Here is an 18,559-nt window from a genome sequence, read left to right as displayed (position 1 = left end):
TTTTTGACACAAATTAACATTTTTTGAGTGTGAGTATTTATACGAGGTATATAAGTTTTATGAAAACTCAAGGAGTATTTTTTTAATTTATTAAAAAAATAAATTTTTTTTATTTAAATTTTTTTACAAATTTTTGAAAAAATATTTTTTTGAAATTTTTTTTAGTTTTTTTTTTTTTGTAATTTTATTGTTTATTTGTGTTTAACCATCTTTAATACACAGGAAGATATAAAAACCACAAAAACACTCATATTTTGATGAAAAATAGTAAAAAACTCAAAAGTTTAACTTTGACCTTGAATTTCTGTGCAACTACCAGACCGCTTATAATTCGTCTGAAAGCTGATAGTGTTATCTGTCGAACAAAAAAAGAATTATGAAAATGTCTATCCGAAAAAAACGATTCTGAACTACCGTGGGGCGTAGTACAAAATTTAAATATGTTAATCAGTAGTCGGCGGCACATTATCTCTAAATTTCCCAACATTGATTTCTTCGCCTACAATTTCTACAAAACCCCTTGCTAACCCATTATTTTAATATGCCCTTGCGCGAAACCACGGATTTCGCACTACATGTTCTTGTTAAAATAGCCTCTGTTCCTTAACTTTATCTTTAAGTTTTACAACTTTTTACTTGAAAAGCGTTCCCTTACTGTGGGTACCTACCATACATTTCATATGAGAGCAGTCCACAACTTTTGCTACTTTGACCACTTTTCAAAGTAAAGGAACATACCAATAATTGGTTTGTAAGGGGTTTTTTAATGAGTATTTTTGCTGGGTAGGGTCCCCAATTTTTTTTAATTATAAAATTATAATTAATTGTTAATATCATTGGTTCCTAATCGTTTATTAAAATATCAGACAGTTGTGGCAAAAAAGTTTTCATATCGAAATAAATAATAATAAATGTTTTCAATATTAACTGACATCAATGCCAAGAATATGCTTGCATCAGCTACACTTTTAAGGAATGTCGAATTTATTAATCGTTTTGCTATACTTTTCTTCATTTTGCAGGCATAAATAATTCTCAGTTATGAATATTGCAATAAAATATTCTGTAGTTAAAAAAAAACAAATAAAATGCAATGAGTGTTGTAATGCGTTATTGAAACAAACACTTGGCTCCTCTCGCCTCCTTCTCTCTCGCATATAATGGAATATAGCCCTATAAATGTACTAGATTGAATGTAACCCCCTTTTGCACACACCCCAATATAGCACATACAAACAAACAGATGTATACACTCTGTCAGTTAAATGTTGTAGATTGCACTCTCCATTGCAAAAACGCAAATCCATTGAAGGAGAATCATTGATGAGAGAACAAGAGAGAAGAGTGATGAAGAAGGGGTTTTAATGAAGGCAAGAAAAGAAAAAAGTGTTTTCAATTTCAACAAAATTGCAAAATCGCAGACATATTGACATCATGCGATATGCAAATAAATAAACAACAACAACAATACAAGAAAACAACAACCAAGCAATGCAATGTAGACAAAAAACGAGAAACAGAACAAAAAATAGCACTGAATTTCAAAACAAAACGTCATCGTCGTCATAATAAAACAGCTAAAGAAGAAGAAAAAGAAGAGGAAGAATAAAAGAACATGAAACCCAACAGCAAGTGACAATACAAACAATCTCATAATGAGCACACACACTTCCCTCTCCGTATGCCCCCCCTTTGCAAACTGCGTCTATGCTTCAAAACTAGAACGTGTTGAAATTTTCGTCTACGGAAAACGATGTCATCTCGTCGTCGTAGTTGAAGTCGTTGTAATTGTGACATGGAAGGAAACGTGTAGTGAATTTGGAATAGAAATGATGGAGAAGCAAAAGGATATCATAGAATGTGCCATGATGAAGAAGAAGGAAACAACATTCAAACAGACACTGTTGACAGGTAAGTTTTAGGATATTTTTAAGCTTTTAACTATGATACGATGTTATTTGTTTAAACAAATCGGAAATATAGGTTGGTTCGATGATGTTAAATTCTATGACATAACCTATGGCATGTTCCCGTACTTTATAAAGTGGTAAAAGTTGTAAAAGTCGTAAACGATTTTCATATAAATTTTGTGTACGGGAACGCAAAATGTGTAAAAGTGGTAAAAATTGTAAAAACTTTTTAGTTCTGGAACAGAGTTATAATTTTCTCAAACAATTAAAATATAGTAAGAAGCGTGAGCAGTGTGCTTATGCTACTTAAAATTTCAGGCAATACATCGTGTAAAACCTCATTTTCATTAGACAAAAAAAATTCAGATTTTCAACATGCCTACCCAGCAAAAAAAATCCTTACAAAATAATGGGGTTTTATACTACTTTTTGGTAGTCGTAACTGCTTTCAAAACCACCTACTAACCCATTATTTTAACAAGGGCATGTCGCACAGAATTGCTAGTCATAGTTTGTCCACTAAAAGTTGGAAAATAAGGTAAAAAATCTATTTTGTTGAACATTTGAGGTGGAAACTTTTTTCAATTTCAACACGCTTCATATTTTTATTTTATTTCGCTGTCTGTTGGATTTGATCATGCGAACTTTTGATTTGTAGTCGAACACACTACACCTTCGGCCACGCGTTCGAACATTAATACCCTGTTTCTCCAAGACTATTCGAATACAAATTCGCTCGAATTACTACCAAACTTATGTTTTTTGAAAAATATTTGATTTATTTTTCTTTTCAATCAAAGAAACATTTTCTAAAACAACAGGAGTTAGGTAGTAATTCGAACGAATTTCTATTCGAATCGTCTTAGAGAACAGGCCATAAGAGTTGTTTAAACGCTAACAAGTGCACTACCATCTGGTCTTTATTTTGTCAAAAAAAAAGCTCACGTGCAAACAGTGAGCGTTGAACACACAACCCTAGGATTTATAGTCGGACACATACGCTCTGTACCATCGTACTCATAACGTAATGAGTTATATACATACATAAATAGTTATTTTTGTTTACATAACTTTGCAATGGGTTACATAATGACTAACGGATCCGAATTTTTTTTTACTGGGTATATAGAATAAAACAACAGGTACTCCAAGTGAAGCGTCTAGCCTAAAGAGACAAGCCTTAGGGGTCGATTATGAATAGCAACGCAACTTCAGTTGAGTTGCCCACAGCAAATGTCCATTTCCGCATGGAATTTTTCTACTTTTTCACTATTAAATTACTAGCTGAAGGTCTAAACACTGATATTGAATGAATTTGACAAAAATTTATGTAGTTTCACTCATTTTAATTGTATGATTTTCTCATCTGGCAATGCAACAATCCATAATCGAGCCCTTAATTTAGAAATTGCCTAGTTATTTTTAGGCCTGATTTTGACATCAATCGATTATAGTAACGACTAAAATTTGTATGTATTATCTGATAACACTGTGCAACAAAATGGAGCTTAAGGTGAAAGCCATTGATGAGTCTGTACAGCATCCCAAAGGGTACATACGCCGTGAGTCGAACTTTAGACTTATGGCGTGATGAATTTTTTGCTGGACACCCTATAAGCTGTTTTATCATTGTTCGCTGCTGTTTTACTTTATTTTTATACCCTCAGCATTAATGCTAACGAGGGTATATACACTTTCATACGAGCAAAATGTGCCTCATCGAAATAATGGTTTTAGACCCCAAGTATGTTTGGACGAAATGTTTTTCAGACAATACGGAGTCGATTTAGCAATGTCCGCCCGTCTGTCTGTCTGGCTGGCTGGTGCGCACGATAACTCTCGAACGTATCAACCGATTCGGTCCAAAATTTGTCTTTTCTAATATTTTGTCCAAACTTAGTTTAAGTTCGAAGAACTTCACTCCTTCCGAAAATGTTCGGAAAATTTTTACGTACGATAACTCTTGAAGTGAGTAACCGATTTGGTCCTTGCTTTGCAAATCGTGAAATGTCTACCAGACTTAAATGAGGTTCCAATATGGACTCAAGGGGTCCACTCCTTCGAGTACCTCCCTCAAAAAATTTCGGATAAGTTCAGTTTAGGACCTTCTCTCGAATCGCTTTGATTTTTGTTTAAGCAACTTGTATTGACTGCCCCCATACGATGGTGCAAGTTTCATCAGGGGCAAGTCCATACTTCCTGAGAAAATAGCCTGAAAGTTGCGAAAAACCCCTATGACACCGTGTGAGGTGGTTAGAGCGCAAGGTAAATCTCGAACGATTCTGCCAATTTGGTCCAAAATTTGGCCTTAGTAATACTTTGTTCAAACATAGTTTAAGTCCGAAGATAAGCCATATCGGTCCACTCCTTCAGGTACCTCCCCCACAAAAGTTCAAAAATGTTCGGAAAAATTGTGGGCACGATAACTCTTGATGGGTGAGACCAATTTGGTCCATACTTTACACATCCTAATATACCAGATATAGGTCAGGATCGAACATGGACTATATTTGTCCACTCCTTCGGGTACCTCCCACACAAATTTCTGGATAAATTTACATTAAGACCTGCTCTCGTATCACTTTGATTTTTGTTGAAGCAACTTGCAGAAAACAGCCCGAATGTTGTAAAAAAACCCCTATGGCACCATATGTAGTGACTGGAGAGCTCGAACCGAATACTACGTTCGTTCACACTTTGGATATCGTAATATTTCTTCGAATATTAGATGAAATTGGAAGGTGGTGCTTATAGGTCCACTCCTTGCTAAAATGATACGCGCGATATCTCATAGAAATAGCAACCGATTTGGTCCAAACTTGAATTCTCTAAATATTGTAGAAACATAGTTTATGTTTAAATGTGGGTCATATTTGTCCGATCTTTGGGGTACCACCCACACAAATGTTCAAAATTTTTGTGTGGTTAAGGGTCCATTCGAGGATCCTTCCTGTTTATAGAGGTATTATGTTTTTCGTAGGCTGGTATAGTAAAAAAGGCCTATTTATCGATATTCCCGCAAATTTTTGCGCTTTAATCCTATCCATATTTTTGTCGGTTCATATGCCCATTTTTTTTTTTTTTTTGGGAAACAAATATTTCAATCCACATACGCTGAGGGTATATCTCGGTCGGCAAAGCCGACTGATACTTTTTTACTTGTTTTCAGATGACATGTCAACAAAATCTATTGAGGATTATTTTCGTAGAACATTTCGACCTTCTAACTCGCTTCGTTCAATGTCCTTTTCGTCCTTTATTACAAGAACCACAATAATAGTACCACAAGATGACATTTTCAGCTTCGAAACCTTCTGCAAAAATTTTACCCAGAAGACTTAAGGAATACCCAGAGAAAAAATTACACCTTAAGTGGTCCGTTGTTGATAGTGTATCACTGCCGTTTGTGGTCGAAATCAGCAATTTGACAATGAGATGTTGTCAACGTGTTCGAGAATTGACAACATACCGTTCTCAAAGTGAGCACGTTTGTGGTCGAAATATTAAAAATTGAGCACGGATGTGCTTATATCGACACCATTCGTGGTCAAATAAGGAAAAATGACAACCGCCGTGTTAAAAAAAATTGAACACGCCTGTGCTCATATTCACGCCATACGGTATTGATTTTGAATCGACTTTTTTCCCTGTGTGTACGGTTCCTAAAGACACGAAATCGATATAATATTGTTTTAATAGTCCTTTTCACTTTTACCAGAACCTTGCTCAGGTAATCCAATATCTATTTATTTCAATATATTTAAGCTATTGAATGTGAAGAATTGTGGGAAATATTCACCATAATTGGAACTCATTTTGCCCAGCACGTTAATATCATTGTTTTTAGAAGACAGATCCGGATATCAGAATTTTCGAACCGATTTTTCGGATATTAAAACCGCATTTTTAGCCGGTTTTTATTTTTTCCGCATCTGGTATAAATCTGCCCAGTAGGATGTTAAAATAATCCACCGATATGGTTCATATTCGTAGTTGATTTATATGTGAGAGAAATATTACGATGTGCAAATGTTGGACCAATGTTAATCACTTCTTTCGATAGTTATCACGCCAATCAGAGCCCTTAAGTTAATAAAGGATTTTTTATAGTTTTTGACCGACAAAAACAGTTTATCGACGTAAGGACTGCAAAGTGTATGTTCGTTAAAAATTTCAAATCTATTCTCGAACAGCCCTTAAATTTAAGGGAAATTTTGAAACTTTTGCAAGTGTTAGCCGATATTCGAAGCTGATCTATGTGCAGAAGAAATATTACAATGCGCAAAATTTGGACGAAATCGGGCTTTCCCTTGGGAGTTATCACACACTTTATTTTTTTGAACTTTTGTGGGAGAGATACCCGAAGGAGTGGACCGATATGATCCATCTCCTTTACATCTTAATCTTCAATTTCTCTAATTTCCTCGGGATAGCTCTATAGGTAGCATTCTTCTCTTCAGTAGCAGGTCGTATCATAGGTTCCTAGCTGGAGTCCTCTGGTACCCAAGTATGGATTTTGCCGCAGTTTTCATGAAGGGGGCAATACTTTGTCATTGAGCTGAGTGCTTACATTAGTGTTGTCTGTGGTTTTTCGATATCCTGCTATCGTGTTGTGACGGTTCGTACTTTACTCGATCGTATGTCCAAAATACCCGATAAGTGGGTTCTATATGTACATATATGTATCAGAACATGATCGATGTGGTTTATACTTACAGCTATTTTGTCTCATGTACATATATAGAGAAGTTCAAATCTTGTACTGCTACACACAGAGAAGAGATATCTGAAAACATATATTGATTGTTGCTTCAACCATATATTTTGTGTCAGGCACCATAATGACACAAAATATGTTGTTGAAAAATTGTTTACCTACGACTCTCGGTTGTCGGCACTCCTTTTGTAAAATGTCCTGTAATTAAGTTTAGACTATGAAAATCCCTCCCCAGGATTAAAAATTTGTTGTTGTACAAACCACAATTTGAACAAAGGTCACCAAAACTATTACCACATTATTTTTGAAAATTGTTTATTGCATTAAAAATAAATTTTGTTGTGGCAACCCAATGCAAAATTCTGTGTGTCTGTCGCTCACACACAACCATTTTAATAATGATGCTTTTATAAACATTAAATAATATTTCTGTATTGTTGTGGTTTTTGCGGTTTACAGAGCAGAGGGGATTACGTCTGCCTCTTTCTCCTACAAGCTCTTTGGGGATACATTTTGCAGTAGGTGTTTGTGATAGAGCGAGTATAAGCTTCTCGCTGCAATGCATTGCCACAACAGCCAGACAAACATTTTCATCTTGAATTATGAACCTATCATCAGAATGTATTGTATCATAGTGTCATAATCTTTTGGATACATTCGAATGTAGATATGTATGTACCTATGTGTGCGTTATATGCAAATTTGTGCATTCAACTTACTTGTAAACACTCTGTGCTGTTCATTTGTAGACTAAATGTGGATATGCACATGATCCAGATACAGCTGAATCAACATCCACACACAATATCTGTTGTATGTCTGGTAATTGTAATTCACTTGATATTCCCGCTCGTATTTCTCCCATTCCATGAGTCGTTGGCTTTATTCTCCGCATTTAAGTTAAGCTGTTCGTGTTGCACTTGTTGTTAAGCCACTGACAGTTGCTGCTGTTGTTGTTCGGTTTATACATTTTATATTTGTTGTTGATTACGATGTTATTTCTATTGTTGCTGTTGTTGTTGCTGCTGTTGTTATTACTAAACAGTTCACAGTTCGTTAAATGTAAAACACGAAGTTCATTTGAATATCAACTGGAGTATACTTGGAGCTTTAATGACAGTAGAGTGGAGCATTGGGGAGGTAGAGATGCCTTAATGCACACTATATTTTGATTTAAGAGAGAATAGTTTGGGCATGACTTTAACGGGAATTTTTAATAAAATTTTGTTAAAATTGAATCACTACAGGCAATATTTCTAAAAAGATTTTTTATTTTCGATATCTTTAAATGAAAGGTGCTTACATCTGGAAAGTTTTTGCGGATTCTGAAACTACAATGTTCATAGATAAGAAAAATCAAAAAACCAAAAAATCACCGGAGGGTTAGGGTTGTTTAGGTTTTCATGGCTTTGCTTGGAAACCGCAAGTCCTATCGAAATGAGATGTTGTAGCAGTGAAAATGTTCTACAAGATTGACCTTCATGATATTCTCGTAGGTCTTACCATTTTTTAGATATAGAAGTTCAAATTGGGACAATGCACTGACTGTATCGACTCTTTCTAAAACCATGTCATGCACGGTGCGCCTTAACTAACTTTTAATGAAAACCGCTTACTCCTAAGAAATTTTTGCGGATTATGAACAAGAAAAAATCGCTGGATGCTTATTTAAAAATCGCGGACAAAGTTCACATTTTTAGGTTTTCAGGATTTTGCTTGGAAACGGCAAGTCCCATCGAAATGGGACTAATGAAAATATTGTAGAAAATATTTACTGCTACAATATTTTCTCTAGCTCAAGGGCACCGTGTGGTTCTATAAAAAAATTTTGGTCCTATTTTCGATATAGTTTTCATTATACCGTCAGCATTTATGCATACGGGCAAAATGTGCCTCATCGATTATTTCGATTTTAGACCCCAAATATGTTTTGACGAAATGTGTTTCAGACAATTTGGAGTTGATTTAGCCATGTCCGTCCGTCTGTCTGTCTGGCCGGCTGCTGCGCACGATAACTCTCGAATGGATCAACCGATTCGGTCCAAAATTTGGCTTTCGTAATATTTTGCCTAAACTTAGTTTAAGTTCGCAGATGGGTTATATCGGTCCACTCCTTCCGGTACATCCCCCACAAAAGTTCGAAAATGTTCGGAAAATTTGTGCGCACGATAACTCTTAAAGGGAGTAACCAATTTGGCCCATACTTTGTACATCGTTAAATTTCTACCAGACTTAAACGAGGTTCCAATATGGACTCAATCGGTGCACTCCTTCGGATACCTCCCACACAAAATTTAGGAAAAGTTCAGTTTAGGACCTTCTCTCGAATCGCTTTGATTTTTGTTGTAACAACTTGTATTCACTGTCCGCCATACGACGGTACAAGTTTCATCAGGGGCAAGTCTATACTTGCTGAGCAAATAGCCTGAAAGGTGCAAAAAACCCCTATGACACCGTGTGTAGTGGTTGGAGCGCAAGATAACTCTCGAACGGATCTGCCAATTCGATCCAAAATTTGGCCTTCGTAATATTGTGTCCAAACATAGTTTAAGCTCGAAGATAAACCATATCGGTCCACACCTTCAGGTACCTCCCTCACAAAAGTTCAAAAATGTTCGGAAAAATTGTGCGCACGATAACTCTTAAGGGAGTGACCGATGTAATCCATACTCTGAACATCCTATTATATCTACCAGACATAGATCAGGTTCAAATTTGGACTTTATTTGTCTACTCCTTCTGGTACCTCCTACACAAAATTTCGGATAAGTTCACTTTAAGACCTGCTCGCGAATCACTTTGATTTTTGTTGAAGCGATTTGCATTCGCTACCTCCACTACGACGGTAAAAGGGTTTTCAGGGGCAAGTCCATATTTCTTTGGAAACACCCCGAAAGGTGTGGCAGCAACGATAACTCTCGATCTGTTCAACCGACTTGGTCCAAAATTTGGTCTTCGTCATATTTTATCCAAACTTAGTTTCATGGGCAATACCGGTCCACAACTTCCGGTACTTTTCCCCAATATTTAAAAAAATGTCACTTAAATGCTAGGACAATATCACTTGAAAGGGGCAACCAATTTGGTCCAAACTTTGGTTCTCCTAATATTTTGTCAAAATTTAGCTTAACTTCTAAAATGGCCCATGTCGGTCCTACCTAAGGATACCTCCTCCACAAAAGTTCAACATTTGTGTCAAAGTGCAGTTAATTCCTAATCCACATTTTTGTCGGCAAGTTCAAATGTTCAAAAAGGTCACAAAATTCTGAAGAGACCCTAAATACATTCGATCTGCCCGTAGATGAAAGTTTCACTTCACATTGGCTGAGGGTATATCTCTGTCGGCAAAGCGGATTGACACTTTTTTACTTGTTTTCTATATATATGTACATATAGCACCCAAAGTTGATCTCTATTGCTAGATTTTGGACATAAAACTTATATAATAAAAGTCGACTTACAGATCCCGTTTTAAAGATTGTTTTGTATTTTAACTACATCGGGCTTATCAGAAGGTTAGACACCTTTTATACTATACACTTATACGATGATTAAGTACATTAAGTACATAGTCTAAATGTACTACTCTTTTGACCACTTTTATTGTTATTGTTTTCGTATCCAACTTTCTGTCCGAGTCTACTGAACGTTCTTGTTTTTTGGAAAATACGAAACAAAAACATTGAAAACGTTTCGTGCAGTTTATTTTCGTACACTGATTTAATTTTTGTGAATTTTGGAATATGATTTCATTGATTTGAATTGATGTAATCATTGACTATTTTGGGGGTATATATAGTTTTGTTTGAACGACAAAAATTTGAATCAATAATTCGAAGTGGGAGACTACCACTGCTCATTAATTCTCTTCACATTCACCGAATACGTTGTAGGTAGATATTAAGAAAACAAACTGACTATTAGTCTGAACAAAATTCGATATAATCATGTGAATTTGTATATTAGAGTGTGTCAAAAAAAATTATTATTATTAAAATTAACAGAAAAATACCTATAAACCAATGTATAGGGTTTAACGTTCATTTACTCGATATAATGGTATGTTTTTACGACTAATTAAAAAAATAATATAATAAATAAAAAGTAATTAATAAATAAATTAAATAAACTAATTTCGAAAATAATTGGGTGTCATTTTATGCACTACTTTGATTTTTTGCGCCCGCTAACTTGTTAAAGGTCAATACGTATTTTGCTAATAATTTATACTACTTAATTGAGTTTATTTTTGTTTTTTTTTGTTATTGTTAACTTTTTAGGCTCCTCACTCTTTTATTTTTTATTTATTTCATACTTATTTCATATAAATTTAAATAAATTTATTTTTAAATTTTTATTTTTTCTTAATAACATTCAATTCCCATTAGCACAATTTCTTGCGAACTCACTTCCCATCTCTGACCTCAAATATTTTGTCTTTGGCCTTTGCTTTTTTTTTCTCTTTGTAGTTATTTTGATGAAGATTTGATTAACATAAATATTTATGGGATTGATTTGTTTACTAAAATGATTTCCAAACTGTGTTAGAGCGTTCACCAAGCTGACGGACGCACAAACAAATACTCACCAACTTTGGATTCCCATTCATCCATCGGCAACTCGCCCATAAATTGATGGTAAAAATAATGATGATGTTGTTGTTGATGTTGATAATGATAATAAAGAACTTTGATGATGATGATAATGATGGCGGCGGCTACAACAAACAACAACACTTTTATCTTTTTTTATTCACTAATCTTTTGGCTCATCTCAGTCGTCATAATCGCATCATATCAACAACGCACAAACCGACGGATGTACGAACACACAGACGAGACTTTCTTCATTCAATGGTTGGTTATTCGCCCAACGGGCATCATCCAAAGCAATGAAAAATCATCATCAAATAATATTTTTTATGAACAACAAATAACCAATACAACGTAACAAAACAAAGAAAAAAACAACAAATATATTATCAACGTTTTAATGTTTTCAACACAAAACCACAGTGTTTCAAAAAATAATCAAAATTTTTAGATGAAGTTTTCCGCCTATTAGTAGCTCAAAATTAATAACATCAAAACTAATGGTGATTTAGTGCTGACATTTTAAAAATTAGCAGTGTGTGGGTAGTTAATAATGGACCGAATATAGGCATAGGTAAAAGTTTTGATTTAGCCCCCCACGGCACGTGGCCCGTATTTATACGCCTTTTTATCGGGTTCATCGTCGCTTTTTCTCATGACAGGGCCTAGCCAAAGCATTCGTTGTATTTAGATACGGCCAACTATACTGATGTCGTTGTATAGCCGAAACAGCTCGTGGTTCATTTCGAAGAAAATTTTTCTCAAACTCACTAAGCACTGCCTTAACTGCTTGCGCAGGTACCCATGCTTTTACATTAGCATGGGTAGTATGCGGCTTTGTATCTAAACTGCTTACTTAAGCCATAGTAGAATCTGTTGGTCAATACAATTCTTCATTTTATTTCACAACTGAAGTTGTTTATTGTGTTTATGGCGGAGCCTAAATTATAGGAACCAACTTCCACTGTTGATGCGAATTCTATGGCGCACTTTTGCAACAGACGCCATTTACAACAGACCCACTTTAGAGATTGGCATTCTTAAAGTCATCAGTTGCTTCTTTTACTGATCGGCCCATGATGTTTATATTGTCAGGATAAGCCGGTAACGTGTGGCTATTGGCGTAAATTGTGTAATTTCTTTTAACATCTGCATCTCGTATAACCTTTTCCAGCAGAATGTTGAATGCTGTCTTCTTGTCTGAAAGCTCTTTTGGTACTTAACTCTTCGGATTTTATTTTAACTGAGGACCGTATACCAGTTAAAGTCATCTTACAAAGCCGAACAAGTTTTGTGTGGATACCAAATTCAGACATGACTTGAAATACCTCGAGCGTAGGGGACTGTCGAAGGCTGCTTTATGATCGAGAAAATGGTGGTAGTGTCGATCTGCACCTCTTGAATCTTCTCCAAGATTTGTCGCAGGGTAAATATCAGGTAAATGTCATTGGTGGATTTGCCAGGTCTAAAGCTGCATTGGTGTAGCACAATTATTTCGTTGGCCATAGGCTTTAGTCGTTCGCACAATATCCCAAACACAATCTTATAAGCAATGGGGAGCAGACTTATGTCCCTGTAGTTTGTGCACTAGGGTTAGCACGTTTTTAAAACCTCGTACCCATGTATCATATTTTTATGAGTTTTTACCTAAGATTAGATAAAATCTTAATTATAAGGTTATTTGATAAAAAAAAGCTCACGCACAAAGTCATTTGAAAAATTTTTTATATGACCTTTTCTGACAAACTTTTGAAGTCACTATAAGCAGATATATAACAGAAAAAAAATTTGGAGCCACATGACATAACCTTTTCTTTCTTACTAAATTTATCATCATATCGTTACATATACAGTTTGACAAGTAATTGTTTTCAAACTGAGAAAACGAACACTTTTCATGCATTAATTACTAAAAAATTACAAATAGTTGTGATAAAAATGTCGGGTTTTTTGCAAAAATTAGTTGGTCGACTTATTTAAGACCAAATTGAATGGATAAAAAAAAATTAACCCGCTTAGTTCAACAATAATAACCAAAAGAATAATTAACATGTAATGCAAGGTGCCAAGAAAATGTTTTCAAAATGTAATTAAGGTTCCAAAATACCCCACGTTTTCGGTAAATGCTTAAAAATCTTGACATTTTATGAGTTTCATTCTTAACAAGGATTAGTTGCTAACAAGTATCAGCAATATTAGGCATGGGATATCCCCACTAAGAGGGTTACCATATGGACCAAGGGGGTATCAGATCATATTGCATGTAAACAATGTCCTATAGGTCTCAAGCCGAGAATATCAAAAAACTAAGACGTTTTATGAGTATTTTGGTTTACCAAGATGGTATGACATGAATTACAATGAATATTACCTTCAGCAGAACTCGATCAGGAGGGTTGCCAGATCGACTAAAAATTTACCAGGTCTTCATAACAGTAAACTGGACCTCCTACGCCCACAATTAGATCTTAAAAGTGGTTTATTTAACTGAAATTTTATTTAGGGATAAGGATATTCACTAAAACAAACCAAAATATAACCAAGAAGTACAAAAATCGGTTAGAAATGCATATGGAAGATATTGCTAAATTATACTTAGCTTGCTATAGACATCCAATTTTATCTATTAACAGCCAGATTGAGGAATTCCCGTAAGTTTTTTGGCTTTGATGGTATACCATGGTAACACTGTAGCATTATATCCCTGTCACTTAGAAATTTTTGTCACAGTATTACTTTACAGTACACGAAATGTCTCCAGTAGGTCATAGTAAGCATTTGCGAAAATTGTAGAAATCTGTACCATACAAATTTCTAAGGAATATTAGTCTCCAAATGTGCTATTTTCGACTGTTTCATGAAATATTCTTATCTCTTAATAAATTTTGAGTTGAATGAACCATTTGTAGGCTGTGGTTGTAGGCCTAGTTGGTCCCTTTTACTGTTAATAAGACCTGGTACCTTTTTAGTCGATCTGGCAACCCTCCTGATCGAACTATTCTGTAGGCAATATTTATTGTAATTGATGAAAGTCCCCCCTGGTGAACTAAATATACTCATAAAATGTCTTAGTTTTCAGATATTCCCGGTTTGAGACCTATACGACATCGTTTACATGTAATACGATTTGGTACCCCCTTGGTCCATATGGTAACCCTCTTAGTGGGGATATTCCATGCCTAATATTGTTAATACTTGTTAGCAACTAATCCTTGTTAAGAATAAAAATCATAAAATGTCATGATTTTTAAGTATTTACCGAAAACATGGGGTATTTTGGAACCTCAATTACATTTTGAAAACATTTTCTTGGCACCTTGCATTACATGTTAATTATTCTTTTGGTTATTATTGTTGAACTAAGCGGGTTAATTTTTTTATTTATCCATTCATTTTGGTCTTAAATAAGTCGAACAACTAATTTTTGCAAAAAACCCGACATTTTTATCACAAATATTTGTCATTTTTTAGTAATTAATGCATGAAAAGTGTTCGTTTTCTCAGTTTGAAAACAATTACTTGTCAAACTGTATGTATATTATTTTATATCATATATAATTTTATTTCATATATCATATCAATTAAAAGTGGTATGTGCGGAACCTTTTTCAATATGCAGTAGGTCATTCATTCGTGCAACAGGAAATAATTTCTTGAGAAAATGTTTTATCATTTTTAATACTTAAACAGAAGAAACGTTATTTTAGTCATTAACACGTTCGCGGACGTGAATACTATAGCATTGACATGACATGAATGCTATAGCATTCATATTCAAAGTCAGTTTTTAGTCATTTACTTGTATACAATCGTATGTTTTTGTGATTTATGTACATAATACGGCTAACTTCATCAATATCCATAGTATAATAAATAAAAAATTATAATATTAATAATTAATTAATAAATGCAAAAAAACTAATTTCGAAAAAAATTGGGTGTCATTTTTTGCACCTCTCTGAGTTTTCTTGCGTCCGCGAACGTGTTAATAGGCAAAAGTTCATTTATTCTACAGGAAATAATTTTTGAGGAAAAATTTCAAAAAATCATAACGTTATTGGGCACACATTCTTATATCCCTTCATGTGGACAGGACACAAGTTGTTCAGGTTCCAATCGTCGGGTATGTATTTTTCCTAACAGATGGTGCTAAATAACTGATCAGCCCGTCGCCTCCGGTTTTGATCAGTTCGGCTGGTGAGCCATCGGCTCCTGCTGTCTTATTATTCTTCAGCCGTTTTATTGCTGTCTTTACCTCATCTTGGCCGGGCGGTACACATTCAATGCCATCTTCTGGGATTGGATCTGTCGTATCTTCGTCCTCTTCGCTAGTATTGGACAGTAACAGTTTCGAAAAATGATCTTTCCATATCCTGACTACACTGTCTGTATCTGTTACCAAATTACCTTGCTTATCTCCCCTGTCAGCATATGGAAGTGAGTTTCTCACTCCCTCACCTAGGAAGTCACTCCGGAGACACCCCAAGGAAGATCGTTGGTGAATTACACAAACAATTTCTATAGCCTTATTGTGATTACCTTTTATCGCGTATGCCGACACTTCGGAGTGACTTCCAAGGCGATTGTTTACATTTATTTAATGACTCAACACATTTGAACAAATATAGAACATTTTTCTAACTGATGATTATATGAGACGGTGGTGCAGTGGTAAGCACACTCGCTTTGCATTCTGAAGGTCCGGGTTCGCTTCCCAAGTCTGGCAACAAAACATCACATGTTTAAAATGACAAAATCAATGTAGGCGGAAATTCCAAAGAATAATTTCTATAAAAGAGAGTACTTAAAAAATAGATAAAAATAAAACTAAAAAAATTAAAATAACAAAAATTTAAAAAAATAATTTTTTTGTTTGTAATTCTAAGAACTATCGCGGAAATGATCTTCTAGAAGTGTCGCTGGAGTGACTTCCAAGACGACACGCCGTCGTGGTTCATTTCTTCACAACGGAGGTCACTTCAGGATGACTTCTGCGACTGTCGCCGCGACTGTTATCATCGCCCTGGGCGTCACGCCTAAGTCACTTCCGCGATATTTTTTGCTTGCAGGGTACAGTAGGATGTGCATGTACCAAAGCCATCAGTTTGATGTTTCACTCTACGGCAGGGATGCTCAAAATATTTCGTACATTAGTAGTGGTAAGCAAGCATTCCAATTATTAAACCACGGTAGATGAAAATAAAGAGAGAGTACGTGTGGTTTTGTTTACACTTTTAAGTATGAGGGCGAGCATCGCTGCTCTATGGTCAAATTTTTGGACTTCATTCTGGCTCCTCTCTTGCGCTACGCTTTGGTACTCATTATAGTGTAGCCCTATAATATAGTGTATATGAGGAAAAGTCAAAATTTTTTAGTTTCCATGAAGCCAAGGTTTGCACTATTATAATACGCGAACTATTGTAGTTTACCAGTAACTATGACTATTGCTGGATTATTTTAGATGCTTTTGTACAAAGCTCAAAAATTTAGCAAAAAAATTTAATTTACGTGGTAGTTACGACCGCGTAAAGGAAAAAACATAGGTAAAAACACGTTGAAGCTAAACAGGTTTTTTACATTGCTATTCGATTTCTGATTAAACCATTCAAATGACGGACATCTGTCCAAAGTAAAAGTAGGAGAATACAAAATGAAGATTACACTTCTAATGTATCACTTTCCAAAATTTCCACTGCATCCACCTTTTATGGATGCTGACATTTTGAAGCCGGATTTCAGGTGTTTTTTGTATTTTTTATGTAACTGGGACGCGCATTCGGATATTTCGAAAAACCAATTATAGGATTAAAGAACTCGCGATTTCCCATAATCTGATATGTATATTGAGTATGTAGCCCACACAACAGCGGAGTAATCTACTGCCAAAGGCCAAAATTTAGTGTGATATTTTTTCTAAAAAACCTATTTTTTGGGTACAGTATTTACAATATCGTTTTGAGTGTGCTGGTACCCCGCGATATTTTAGTTTTTCGACGATCCGGATCATATGAATCACAGATCATAAAAATCCATCTACTAGAACGGCGGAAATGGCTACTGCAAAAATTGAAAAATTTGCGAAAAATGTTTTTCAAAATATCGCTGACTAATTCGCGTTTTATGTGGATCGTTTCCATTTCAATGAAGAAAGTGAATCATCACTCGCGTTTGTGCGAAAACAGCGGTTTGAAAAATTTAGTGGCGTGGGAGCTGTATACGATTTATCCAAAAAATACTGTGTGATGCTACATCCACGGTTCTTGATGGATTTTATTGAAATATGTTTAGATCGATGTATTTTTTCACGGTTGATAGTGAAATCGGATGCGCATAAAAAGTGTATGCACTTTGTGCAAATTATAAGCATTATACAGTTTTTTGCACACTAAACTGTAGACGATGCTACATCTTAGCGGCCAAAGTAAATCCTGGCAAATGTGTACAAATTAAAAGAGAAGAATTCGCTGTATTGGTAAACCGCATGCGCATCAAGTGATTTTGAGGATTTCGCGATTTACACGCATTGCAAAATGAACATTACCCGATACAATTTTATTTCAAGATTATACCCCATTTAAAGGAACCCAACATTTATTTGAAAGATATCCATATCTTCTGCTAGATGTTAGCGTGTTTTCGAGAAGTGATTAGAATAAAAAATGTGATTTATTGCGTGAAATTTAACTATAATAGAAGAAAAACTCCGACGTATTTTTCTTACATTTTGTTCAACTAACTCACAAAATAAATTTTAATAAATATTTTCTCTTACAAAAATTTTATAAATTTCCTCAAGATATTTTTTTGTTTTCGCTATAATATGAAAACCACTAAACGGATTTGTATAGTTTTGGTTTCATTTGAATCTTCGCGATGTATAGATTACGTACATATTTTTATATATTTTTCAGAGGCATAAGCAGGTTGAATTTTATTAAAACAAGTTGCAAACTACCAATTGTTTGGAATTCTTTCCTAATTTTCGCGAAAATGCACAACTTTTTCACTAAAGTTATGGGACCTCGGTAAACATATAGTATGTAGGGAGCCCCTAATTAAGAGAGTTTCTCAATATAATGATTAGAGTCTTTTAAAGATTTTTTTCTTTTTATCAGAATTGAAACCGCCATAACTTTTGCGCGCAACAACCAAAATTAGTATCACGAACAGATTTAAGAATGGCATTTTTTTCCCAATCTATGTACCAAAAATCTTTCATGTAGCTTAAAAAAAATTTTTTAATTTTTTTTTTATGGAAAACTAAAAAATTTTGTCCTTTCTTCATATATGTATAGTATAATTATTATATATATATATATATATATATATATATATATATA

The 18,559-nt window shown here is 34.7% G+C and overlaps 1 protein-coding gene and 1 long non-coding RNA gene across 7 annotated transcripts in view; one reads left to right on the top strand and one right to left on the bottom strand.

Annotated features, from left to right (window-relative positions):
• Su(z)2 (Suppressor of zeste 2) overlaps window positions 1-1,594 on the top strand; it is a 229,376-nt gene extending 227,782 nt beyond the window's left edge. For all 6 annotated transcript variants that reach the window (XM_073992155.1, XM_073992157.1, XM_073992154.1 and 3 more), the window contains one exon: window positions 1,023-1,594. The gene's annotated coding sequence lies outside the window, so the exon portion shown is untranslated. The remainder of the gene's footprint in view (window positions 1-1,022) is intronic.
• The window catches only part of LOC141406538 (uncharacterized), a 376,869-nt gene that overhangs the window by 216,877 nt on the left and 141,433 nt on the right, over window positions 1-18,559 (bottom strand). The window lies entirely within an intron of this gene.

This window comes from Musca autumnalis, unplaced genomic scaffold, assembly GCF_047663935.1.
Source record: "Musca autumnalis isolate F117 unplaced genomic scaffold, ASM4766393v1 scaffold_5, whole genome shotgun sequence".
NCBI classification, from domain to species: Eukaryota; Metazoa; Arthropoda; class Insecta; order Diptera; family Muscidae; genus Musca; species Musca autumnalis.
Note: the sequence above shows the minus strand (reverse complement) of the source record. Positions and strands in the feature narration are given on the sequence as shown.